Genomic DNA, 10,433 nt, shown 5'->3' on the forward strand with positions numbered 1-10,433 from the left:
CGATCTCCGCGAGCATCCCCACGATCGTCTCACGGGACGGCTGAATGGAGGAAATGCCGTGTAAACAGCATTTCTCCATTCTGCCTAGCAACTAGTGACGCTAATCTCTGCTCCATGTGATTGGAGCAGAGATCAGTGTTCACTAAATGAAAGCCCAACCCCCCCCACAGTTAGTAACACACCCCTAGGAACACTTAACCCCTACACTGCCACCCACTGGTTAACCCCTTCACTGCCAGTGTCATTTACACAGGAATCACTGCATTTATATAGCAGTGATTACTGTATAAATGACAATGGTCGCAAAAATGTGTCAAAAATGTCCGATGGGTCCCCCACAATGTCGCAGTCACAATAAAAATCGCTGATCGCCGCCATTACTAGTAAAAAAAAAAAATAATAAAAAATTATTAATAAAAATGCTATAAAAATGCTATAAAACTATCCCTATTTTGTAAACGCTATAACTTTTGCGCAAACCAATCAAGAATCGCTTATTGCGATTTTTTTACCAAAAATATGTAGAAGAATACATATCGGCCTAAACTGAGGGAAAAAAATGTTTTTTTATATATTTTTGGGGGATATTTATTATAACAAAAAGTAAAAAATCATGCGTTTTTTTCAAAATTGTCGCTCTATTTTTGTTTATAGCGCAAAAAATAAAAACCGCAGGGGTGATCAAATACCACCAAAACAAAGCTCTATTTGTGGGTAAAAAAGGACGTCAATTTTGTTTGGGAGCCACGTCGCACGACCGCGCAATTGTCAGTTAAAGCGACGCAGTGCCGAATCGCAAAAAGTGGTCTGGTCTTTGACCAGCAAAATGGTCCGGTCTGCAAGTGGTTAAAAAAAAGAAATAAAAAAGCCCTTTAAGAGCTATGGGCAGAAGCGACATTTTGACTTTGCTTCCACCCTGCAATGATATGGAGACAGGTGGGGGCCATCTTCCCTTCACTCGTCTCCATGTCACAAGAAGTACCCAAGTGCCTCCGCCCCTGCCGACGGCTCCGGTAAGCGGAGGAGGGCACCTGAGCACGGCGGGAGGGGGACCCCTCTCCCACCGCTGATAAAATCCTCCACAGAGACCACATTTATCTTAAACCGGACCGCTCACTGAAGAAGAGGATATCGGGGTTATGGCAGCTAGCTACTGCCATAACAACAATATCCTCCTTCAAATAGCCGACATATAACGACGGTGGATGGTCCGGAAGTGGTTAAGCAGTGGATGTACAGTATTTGGATCATTTTTGGAGAATAAGGATATTATTTACTTTAATATCAGTAGTCTGGGCATTTTTATAGTGTCACTTTAATAACCATAGTATGGACAATAACATAAGCAGGCAGGATAGGGGTGTTGGTAGACCCTGGCACCCTGGGTACATAACCCTGGTCTTTTACTGAGTGCCCTGGGTCTTTCTTGCAGCAATCTATCCTGGCAAACCATAAACAGTTCTATAGACAAACAAGTCAATCTTCACTGAACTTTTGTTTATTGGTTAGTTAGTGTTTCCATTTGTTTGGTGCATTCCATTTATTTTTTTATGATGATGACGCATTTTTTTTTGTCAGTTATGTTGTACATATGTAAAATGACAGTTAGGATTGTTTCAGATTACATTAGACCCAGTTCTGATTCAAAAATTCTTTTTTTATTACAAATAAACACATTTTTTATTGTCATCTTGTTAGTTGGAAGCTTAATTAGGGCACCCAATACAAGGTGCAGTGAAAACAGAGGCCATGGGTGGCTTTTTGCAATTCCCTGGTCTTTGGTTTACGTTCTCTATCAGCAAAGGGCCATATAAATGTTTTACCAGCCACTTTATTAGGTTCAATTTCTTGGCAACACAAATTGCTAATTAGCCAATCACATAGCAGCAACTCAATGCATTTAGGCACTAATATGTGGTGAAGATCACTTGCTGAAGTTCAGACTGAGCATCAGAATGGAGAAGAAAGGGGATTTTTAGTGACTTTGAACGTGGCATGGTTGTTGGTCGGGCTGGTCTGAGTATTTCAAAAACTGCTGATCTACTAGGAGTTTCACACACAACCATCTCTCGGGTTTACAGAGAATGGTTCGAAAAAGAGAAAATATCCAGTGAGCGGCAGTTGTGTGGAGGAAAATGCCTTGATGTCAGAGGTCCAAGGAGAATGGATAGACTGTTTTGAGATGATAGAAAGGCAACAGAAACTCAAATAACCACTATGCAGAATACCATCTCTGAATGCATAAAACCCATTGAACCTTGAAGCAGATGGGCTACAGCAGAAGACTACATCAGGTGCCACTCCTGTCAGTTAAGAACAGGAAACTGAGACTACGATTTGCACAGGCTCACCAAAATTGGACAATAGAAGATTGGAAAAATGTCGCCTGGTCTGATGAGTCTCAATTTTAGCTGCGACATTCAGATGGTAGGGTCAGAATTTGGTGTAAACATGAAAACATGGATCCATCCTGCCTTGTATCAATGGTTCAGGCTGATGGTGATGTAATGTTGTGGGGGATATTTTCTTGGCATACTTTGGGCTCCTTAGTGTAAATTGAGCATCGTTTAAACACCACAGCCTACCTGAGTATTGTTGCTGACCATGTCCATCCCTTTATGACTACAGTGTCCCCATCTTCTGATGGCTCCTTCCAGCAGGATAATGCACCATGTCACAAAGCTCTAATCATCTCACCACTGGTCAGTGAGGTCCCTGTACTCCAATTGCCTGCACAGTCACCAAATCTCAATCCATTAGAGCACCTTTGGGATGTGGTGGAACGGAAGATTTGAAACATGGATGTGCAGCCAACAAATCTGTGTGATGCTGCCGTGTCACTATGGACCAAAATCTCTGAGGAATGTTTTCAACACCTTGTTGGATCTATGCCAGGGCCCTGGAAGAATTAAGGCAGTTCTGAAGGCAAAAGGGGGTCCAACCCAGTACTAGCAAGGTGTACCTAATAAAGTGTCCGGTGAGTGTAAGTAAGTGCAGTGGGAAAGGAGGAAAGAGAAAAGAAAGAGGATAATATGTAATTATGTAATGTTCTGCTCTCGTATGGAAACTAGCAATGTCCCGAGCAGAGGAAAAAAATATTTAAGCTTTATGCATATTTTTATTGCTGTTTGATGAGGGTTATCATTACATTTTAGGTTGGTAGTGGTATAAATACACTAATACTGATGATGACTAAAATTTAGAGTTGAAGGTGAAATGAATGTGTTTTTTTGTGGTTTTTAAGGGTGCAATGGGCAGTGGCTTCGCAGGTTTCTGGAGGTTTCTTGTGGATGAGCTAAGCACCCCCGGTTAGGTTCGCAGCAGAACATGCGAACAGGCAAAAAATTTGTTTGAACACGCAAACACCACTAAAGTCTATGGGACACAAATAATCAAAAGTGATAATTTTAAAGGCTTATATGCAAGTTATTGTCATAAAAAGTGTTTGGGGACTTGGGTCCTGCCCCAGGGGACATGTATCAATGCAAAAAAAAGTTTAAAAAAAGCCATTTTTTTTCGGGAGCAGTGATTTTAATAATGCTTAAAGTGAAACAATAAAAGTGAAATATATCTTTAAAATTCTTACCTGGGGGTGTCTATAGTATGCCTGTAAAGTGGCGCATTTTTCCCGTGTTTAGAGCAGTCCAAGAGCAAAATGACATTTCTAAAGGAAAACAAGTAATTTAAAAGTACTCTTGGCTATAATGAATTGTCGGTCCCAGCAATACACAAAAAAGTCATTGAAAAAAATGGCATGGGATTCCCCCACAGTCCATTACCAGGCCCTTTGGGTCTGGTATGAATATTAAGGGGAACCTGCACCAAATTAAAACAAAAATGGCGTAGGGGCCCCCCTTAAAATCCATACCAGACCCTTAAGGTCTGGTATGGATTTTAGGGGGAACCCCGTACCAAAATGTAAAAAATGGTGTGGGGGTCCCCCCAAAAATCCATACCAGACCCTTATCCAAACACGCAACTTGGCAGGCCACAGGAAAAGAGGGGGGATGAGAGAGTGCCTCCCTCCTGAACCGTACCAGGCCACATGCCCTCAACATGGGGGGTGCTTTGGGGGGACAAGGGCCTCATCTCCACAACCCTTGCCCGGTGGTTGTGGGGGTCTGCAGACGGGGGCTTATTAGAATCTGGAAGCCCCTTTAATAAGAGGACCCCCAGATTCTGGCCCCCCCCATTTGAAATGGTAACAGGTAGATTGTACCCCTACCATTTCACAAAAAAAGTGTCAATATGTTAACAAAAACAAGACACACCTTGGGACAACTCCTTTATTAAAAAATAAAACAATAAAAATGTCCCACGAAGTTCATTCATTTTCTCTCGCTCCGCCGATGGACCAAAAAAATAATAAAAAAAGATCCGCCTCTATGGGAGGCACCCGCCGTATGACACTTCAGCACTGATGACATTTCTTTTCCTGTGGCCTGCCAGGTTGTGTGCTTGGATAAGGGTTTGGTATGGATTTATGGGGGGACCCTGGTGCAGCGTTCCCCTTAAAATCCATACTAGACCTGAACGGCCTGGTATGGAATTTGGGGGGACCCCTACCCAATTTTTTTTTTACATTTTGGTTAATATTCATACCAGACCCAAAGGGCCTGGTAATGGACTGGGGGGATCCCATGCTGTTTGCTGTTTTTTTCAATGACTTTTAACTGTATGCTGGGACCGACAATTCATTATAGCCACGAGCAGTTTTAAATGACTTTTTTCCTTTAGAAATGTAATTTTGTGCAGGGACTGTTCTAAACATGGGAAATATGCACCACTTTACCGGCATACTATAGACACCCCCAGGTACGAAATTTAAAGGAATATTTCACTTTTATTATTTCACGTTAAGCATTATTAAAATCCCTGCTCCAGAAAAAACGTCAGTTTTTAAAACGTTTTGCATTGATACATGTCCCCCGGGGCAGAACCCAGGTCCCCAAACACTTTTTATGACAATACCATGCATATAAGCCTGTAAAATGAGCACTTTTGATTTCTACCATAGACTTTTTAAGGGTGTTCCGCGAACACCCCAAATCATTCGCTATTTAGCAAACAGGGGAACACCCAATGTTCGAGTCGAACTTATGTTTGACTCGAACATCGGGTTCATCCCTAGTCTCGATTGGCTGGGCAAGGAGGTACCTTGTCCCTGAACCAAGTCATGCCAAAACTGCACACATAAAGCTGCATATTGTACAATCAGACAAAAAAATGGCAAAAAGAAGAGACATGTGGGAGGTTGATTTAATAAACCCAAATAGACTATGCTCTTTGCAAAGTGCAGCTGCACGCTACAAGAGCAGTTGCTCCAGATGTTAGTAAATAAGTAAACAAGGAAACAAGGAAAATAAAAAAAATACAGCATTTTTTCCTTGCACATGATTAGATAATGGAAGTCAGCAGAGCTTCTGCTCATTTACTAAGCTCTGGAGCACCTGCTCTTGCAGTGTGGAAATATACTTTGCAATGTAAATCTCCGTAGTGCATTTTTAGTGTTTTTTGCCATTTTGGAGCTGTAGCGTTTTTGAGCTTTTTTTTTTTATTTTTTTTTTGCAAAACTATAGTCCCACAAAAGTTTATGGCTCAAAAATGCTGATAATTCCGAAGAGCTTCTCTGTGCATTTTTCAGCGTTTTAAAGCTTTTATTAGAGTTAGAGTGTTTTTACAGCTGAAAACCTCCTCTGATGGGTTTACTTTGTCTCCCTGCAAAGGTGAAGCATAATGGGCTACTATGCATCGCATAATAGCCCATTATGAGTCACTTACCTGACACAGGAGCCAGCGAAGTCAGCGCTGTCCCCTGTAGTTTGGAGCATCCATCTTCTTCCGGGTATGACGTCACTCCCGCGCATGCGCACAGGACCCGCCACTAACGGCACCTGCGCGCCGCTGTCTACGGCACATGCGCTGTAGACAGCGGTAGCTGTCTTTTTGTAAATATCTCCCAAACCATGTAGGTTTAGGAGATATTTCTTGGACCTACAGGTAAGCCTTAATCTAGGCTTACCTGTAGGTCAAAGTGGTTTGTAAGGGTTTACAACCACTTTAAGGCCTCATGCACACTGGACATTATAAAAATGCCAGTAGAGTTAGCTGTAGAAAACTGTAGCTTTGCTATAAAATTTTGAAAACAGGTAATTTTTCTCCTTCATTGCTTCATTGATGAGCGCTGATAAGGCGGCACCGATGGGCACTGATAGGTGGCACTGGTGGGCACTGATCAGGAGGCACTGATGAGGCTGCACAGATAGGTAGCACTGAAGGGCACTGAGAGGTGGCACCGATGGGCACTGGTAGGTTGCACTTATAGGCAGCACTAATAGGTGGCCCTGATGATGGGACGCTGATGGGCACTGATTGGCAGCACTGATAGGTGGTACTGGTAGATGGCACTGGTGGGCACTGGTTAGCAGTACTGATGGCCACTGATAGATGGCACTGGTGGGCACTGGTTAGCAGCACTTGTGTTTACCAAGTGGGACTGATGTTCCTCCACAGAAGCCAACAATCGGCTTTATTTTTTTTCTCATCAAGCTGTCAGCGTAAGGGGAAAAAAAAGCTGATTACCGGCTTCTGTTTACATCATGTGATCAGCTGTCATTGGCAGCTTGTAAAAGACTGGGTTGTCACAGAGCATCCGTCTGCGCTACGCAGGGGGCACAGGCAGTGCAAGCACCAGAGGACGTCCATTTAGGCACTCCCGCTCTGTAGTCGCCTTTCAGCTATTACATGGGCGTGAAATGGTTAAAACCAAATAGTTCTGTTTTTTTTTACAGCCAGAAAATGTTCCTGCCACAAAACATTGATAACAGCCTACGTGTGCATGGAGACCTAGCATAACATGCTAGGGAGTTTACTAGCTGCAAAAAAAATGCCTGAGGCCAAAAACAGCCGATGTAAAAACATCCAGTGTGCATGGGGCCTAGAAGGTTGAGGTTAAGTTTAGTGGTTAGTTGTACATTAATTTTGTAAGTTAAAGAGGTTGTAAACTTAAAAAAAAAAACCTGCAAGATAAAGGCATAATGAGCTACTTTGCATCACATACTAGCTCATAATGAAATGCTTACTTTAGATCAAAGCTGTTGCAGCGGCCACACTGCTGTGACCAGCGACATGTCTCCCGGAGCCATGATGACGTCATTCCCATGCATGCGCGTGGGAGCCGTCAATCACGACACAGGCCCTGAAGATACAGCACCAGCAGGCATGTGCTGATGACGTCAGCACATGTGGTTTCAGTGAATATATCCTAAACTGTGCAAGTTTAGGAGATATTCATGGTACCTACAGGTAAGCCTTATTATAGACTTACCTGTAGGTAAAAGTGGTGTAACAGGGTTTACAACCACTTTAAGCTTAGGGTATAAGTTAGGTTAAATCTTAGTTGCACATTTTTGGTGTTAGATTATCTTGAGGTTCGGGGGTTAGAATAGGATATAATAGTACGCCTATTCAAAGCTTGCTTTAAATGCTAAAAATTTTAAATAATGTCCTCATTGTCTACTGCTACGGTCACCCTCTTCTTCTATCCTATGCTCCCTCACTCACATCTTCAATCTCTCCCTCTCTAGTGATATCTTCCCCTTCCCTCTGAAACACACACAGAACACTCCCATACTTAAAAAACCCTCAACCTGATCAACTTAAGACCTATCTCATTGCTCCCATTCACCTCTAAACTTCTAGAACGCTTAGTCTACAACCGTATTAGCTCCTACCTCAGTGAAAAAAACCTTCTTTACCCCTTACAGTCCCTGGCTTTCGCTCACAGCACTCCACTGGAACTGCCTTACTAAAACTCACTAACGATTTACTAACTGCTAAAACCAACAGCCACTACTCCATACTACTACTACTTGACCTCTCTGTGGCCGTTAATACTGTTGACCACCCGCTCCTTCTCAATAAACTACATTCCCTTAGCCTCCAAGATTCTGCTCTATCCTGGTTCTCTGCCTACCTATCACAGCGCTCTTTCAGGGTCACCTACAACTCTGTCTCCTCCTCTCACTATTGCCCCTTTCTGTGGGGGTCCCCCAAGGCTCTGTTCTTGGACCCCTTCTCTGCTCCATCTACACCTCCTCCCTTGGTCACTTGATAACTGCCCACGGCTTCCAATGGCACTTATACGCCAATGACACCCAGATCTATCTGTCTACTCCTCACCTCACTCCTTCAGTCTCCTCTTGCATTACTAACTGACATATCAGCATGGATGTTGCACCATTTCCTTAAACTAAATCTCTCTAAAATCGAGGTCTTAATATTCCCCCCACCCGTGCCGCACTCCATGACTTCTTCATCAAAATCATCAATGCAACTATCAGGCCCTCCCCTCACTCCAGGGAACTAGGTGTAATCCTAAACTATAACTTGTCCTTTCAGCCTCAAATTCAATCGTTGTCAACAGTTTGTAGAATTCACCTCTGTAACATCTGTAAAATTCGCCCTCTTTTTAACAAATGAAACCACCAAGCTAATCATTCACTCCCTTGTTATCTCTCGCCTTGACTATTGCAACTCCCTTCTTATTGGCCTGCCTCTCCATAGACTATCCCCTCTTCAGTCTATCATGAATGCTGCTGCCAGACTTAACTACCTTACCAACTGCTCAGTGTCTGCCAACCCTTTCCTCCAATCCCTACACTGGCTCCCAATCGCCCAGCGAATTAAATTCAAAATACTAACCACAACATACAAAGCCATTCACAACTCTGCCCCGAGCTACATCACCAATCTTGTCTCCAAATATCACCCAAATCATCCTCTCTGCTCTTCTCAAGACCTCCTACTCTCAAGCTCTCTCGTCTCCTCCTCCCATGCTAGTTTCCAGGTTTTCTCCAGAGCCTCTCCCGTTCTCTGGAACTCGCTACCTCAACCTGTCCGGCTATCCCCTACTCTTGCTACCTTCAGGCGATCCCTGAAAACTCATCTCTTCAGGGAAGCCTATCACATCTCCAACTAATCTTTTACCACTTCCATCAGCTCATTCCCCGCAGTTATAACCTTTTGTACCACTTGCCCACCCTATTAGATTGTAAGCTCTTCTGAGCAGGGCCCTCTTAATCCTCTTGCATTTTATTGTATTATAACTTTATTGTCTCCCTTTTATATTGTAAAGTGATGTGTACACTGTTGGTGCTATATAAATCCTGTATAATAATAATAATAATAATAATAACAATAATAATAATAATAATAATAATAATTGTCCTTATCAACATGGGGACAAGGGACTTTGCAGGGTGGGTTATCAGCCCACCTAGCAAGGTCATAAGGTACCTCCTGATCTTAAAGGCATTTTTTTAACATTTGACATCTTAAAGACATATGACCAGGTATAGTTTAAAAGGTGGGGGAGCATGCTAATTCTCCACCTTTCCTGCAATAAATGCCCATAGTAAGACTGTTGCCAGCAATCTCTCTTCTTCACTGAAGCCGGCCAGTGGGAGGATCATGTGACTGGACCATAGTGCCCTCAGCATAGGTAAGTATAGATATTGTTCCTTTACAGTGTAGTAAGAATAGGTTTAGAATGGGGGTAGGAGCAGGTTTAGCCATTGTAATGATTTGACTGGAATGCTACTTTAACTAATAAAAAATTGTGAGTAGGCACCTCTTTATGCAGAAGAAATATGCTGTGTCTCTTTTGCAATAATAAATACTTCCCTGCCCACTTGTGGTCTTCTACTGAATGCACACTGTGCAGCTTATCGTGCTTTTGCAGAACACTCCGACTGTTCACAAGAGACATGATAAAAACCATCTACTTAAAACTTGAACAACTATGCCTAATGAAGGCTGGGGGCCTTTGACAACATCTGTCACATGATGTACTAACATCTCTATCCCAGTGATTGAACAATTCATGCCTTAAGCCATGTAATTCAGTCAACGAACACCAGTCTCGGACTAGGCACCATGCTGTTTGGAATATGTATATAGAACATAATGGTTTCACAAATGTTCACCCCTTCCATCGTGTTCTTAAATGTTGACAAATTTCACGATGATTGGATTAGAGTGTTTGCTACCCATGTGACAATAAATACTGGGGTTTATTCCTAACACATATTAGAGATGAGGAAGCTACTTCACCATAAGACCTCTTTCACACTAGAGGGCGTTTTGCAGGCGCTTTAGCACCTGCAAAGCGCCTGAAAAATGTCTCATCTGCAGTCCCACACTGGGATGCTGCGCTGGTAGGACGTTAAAAAAAGTCCTGTACGCAGGATCTTTGGGGTACTTTAGGAGTCATGTATACACCGCTCCTAAAGCTCCCCTGCCCATTGAAATCAATGGGTAGCACCGCCAAAGCACCTGCAAAGCGTCCGGCAGCGGTGCTTGGAACCGATTATTGGGGCGCTATAGGGGGTTAAAAGCATCCGGTGGCCAAAAATCGCCTCTAGAGCGATAGT

General features: G+C 43.0%; 1 protein-coding gene across 1 annotated transcript in view; it reads left to right on the top strand.

Annotated features, from left to right (window-relative positions):
• The window catches only part of LOC143961284 (uncharacterized), a 56,424-nt gene that overhangs the window by 4,684 nt on the left and 41,307 nt on the right, over nucleotides 1-10,433 (top strand). The gene's annotated exons all lie outside the window — the stretch shown is intronic.

This window comes from Lithobates pipiens, unplaced genomic scaffold, assembly GCF_037356315.1.
Source record: "Lithobates pipiens isolate NorthernLeopardFrog02 unplaced genomic scaffold, aLitPip1_a1.2 Scaffold_8, whole genome shotgun sequence".
Taxonomy (NCBI): Eukaryota; Metazoa; Chordata; class Amphibia; order Anura; family Ranidae; genus Lithobates; species Lithobates pipiens.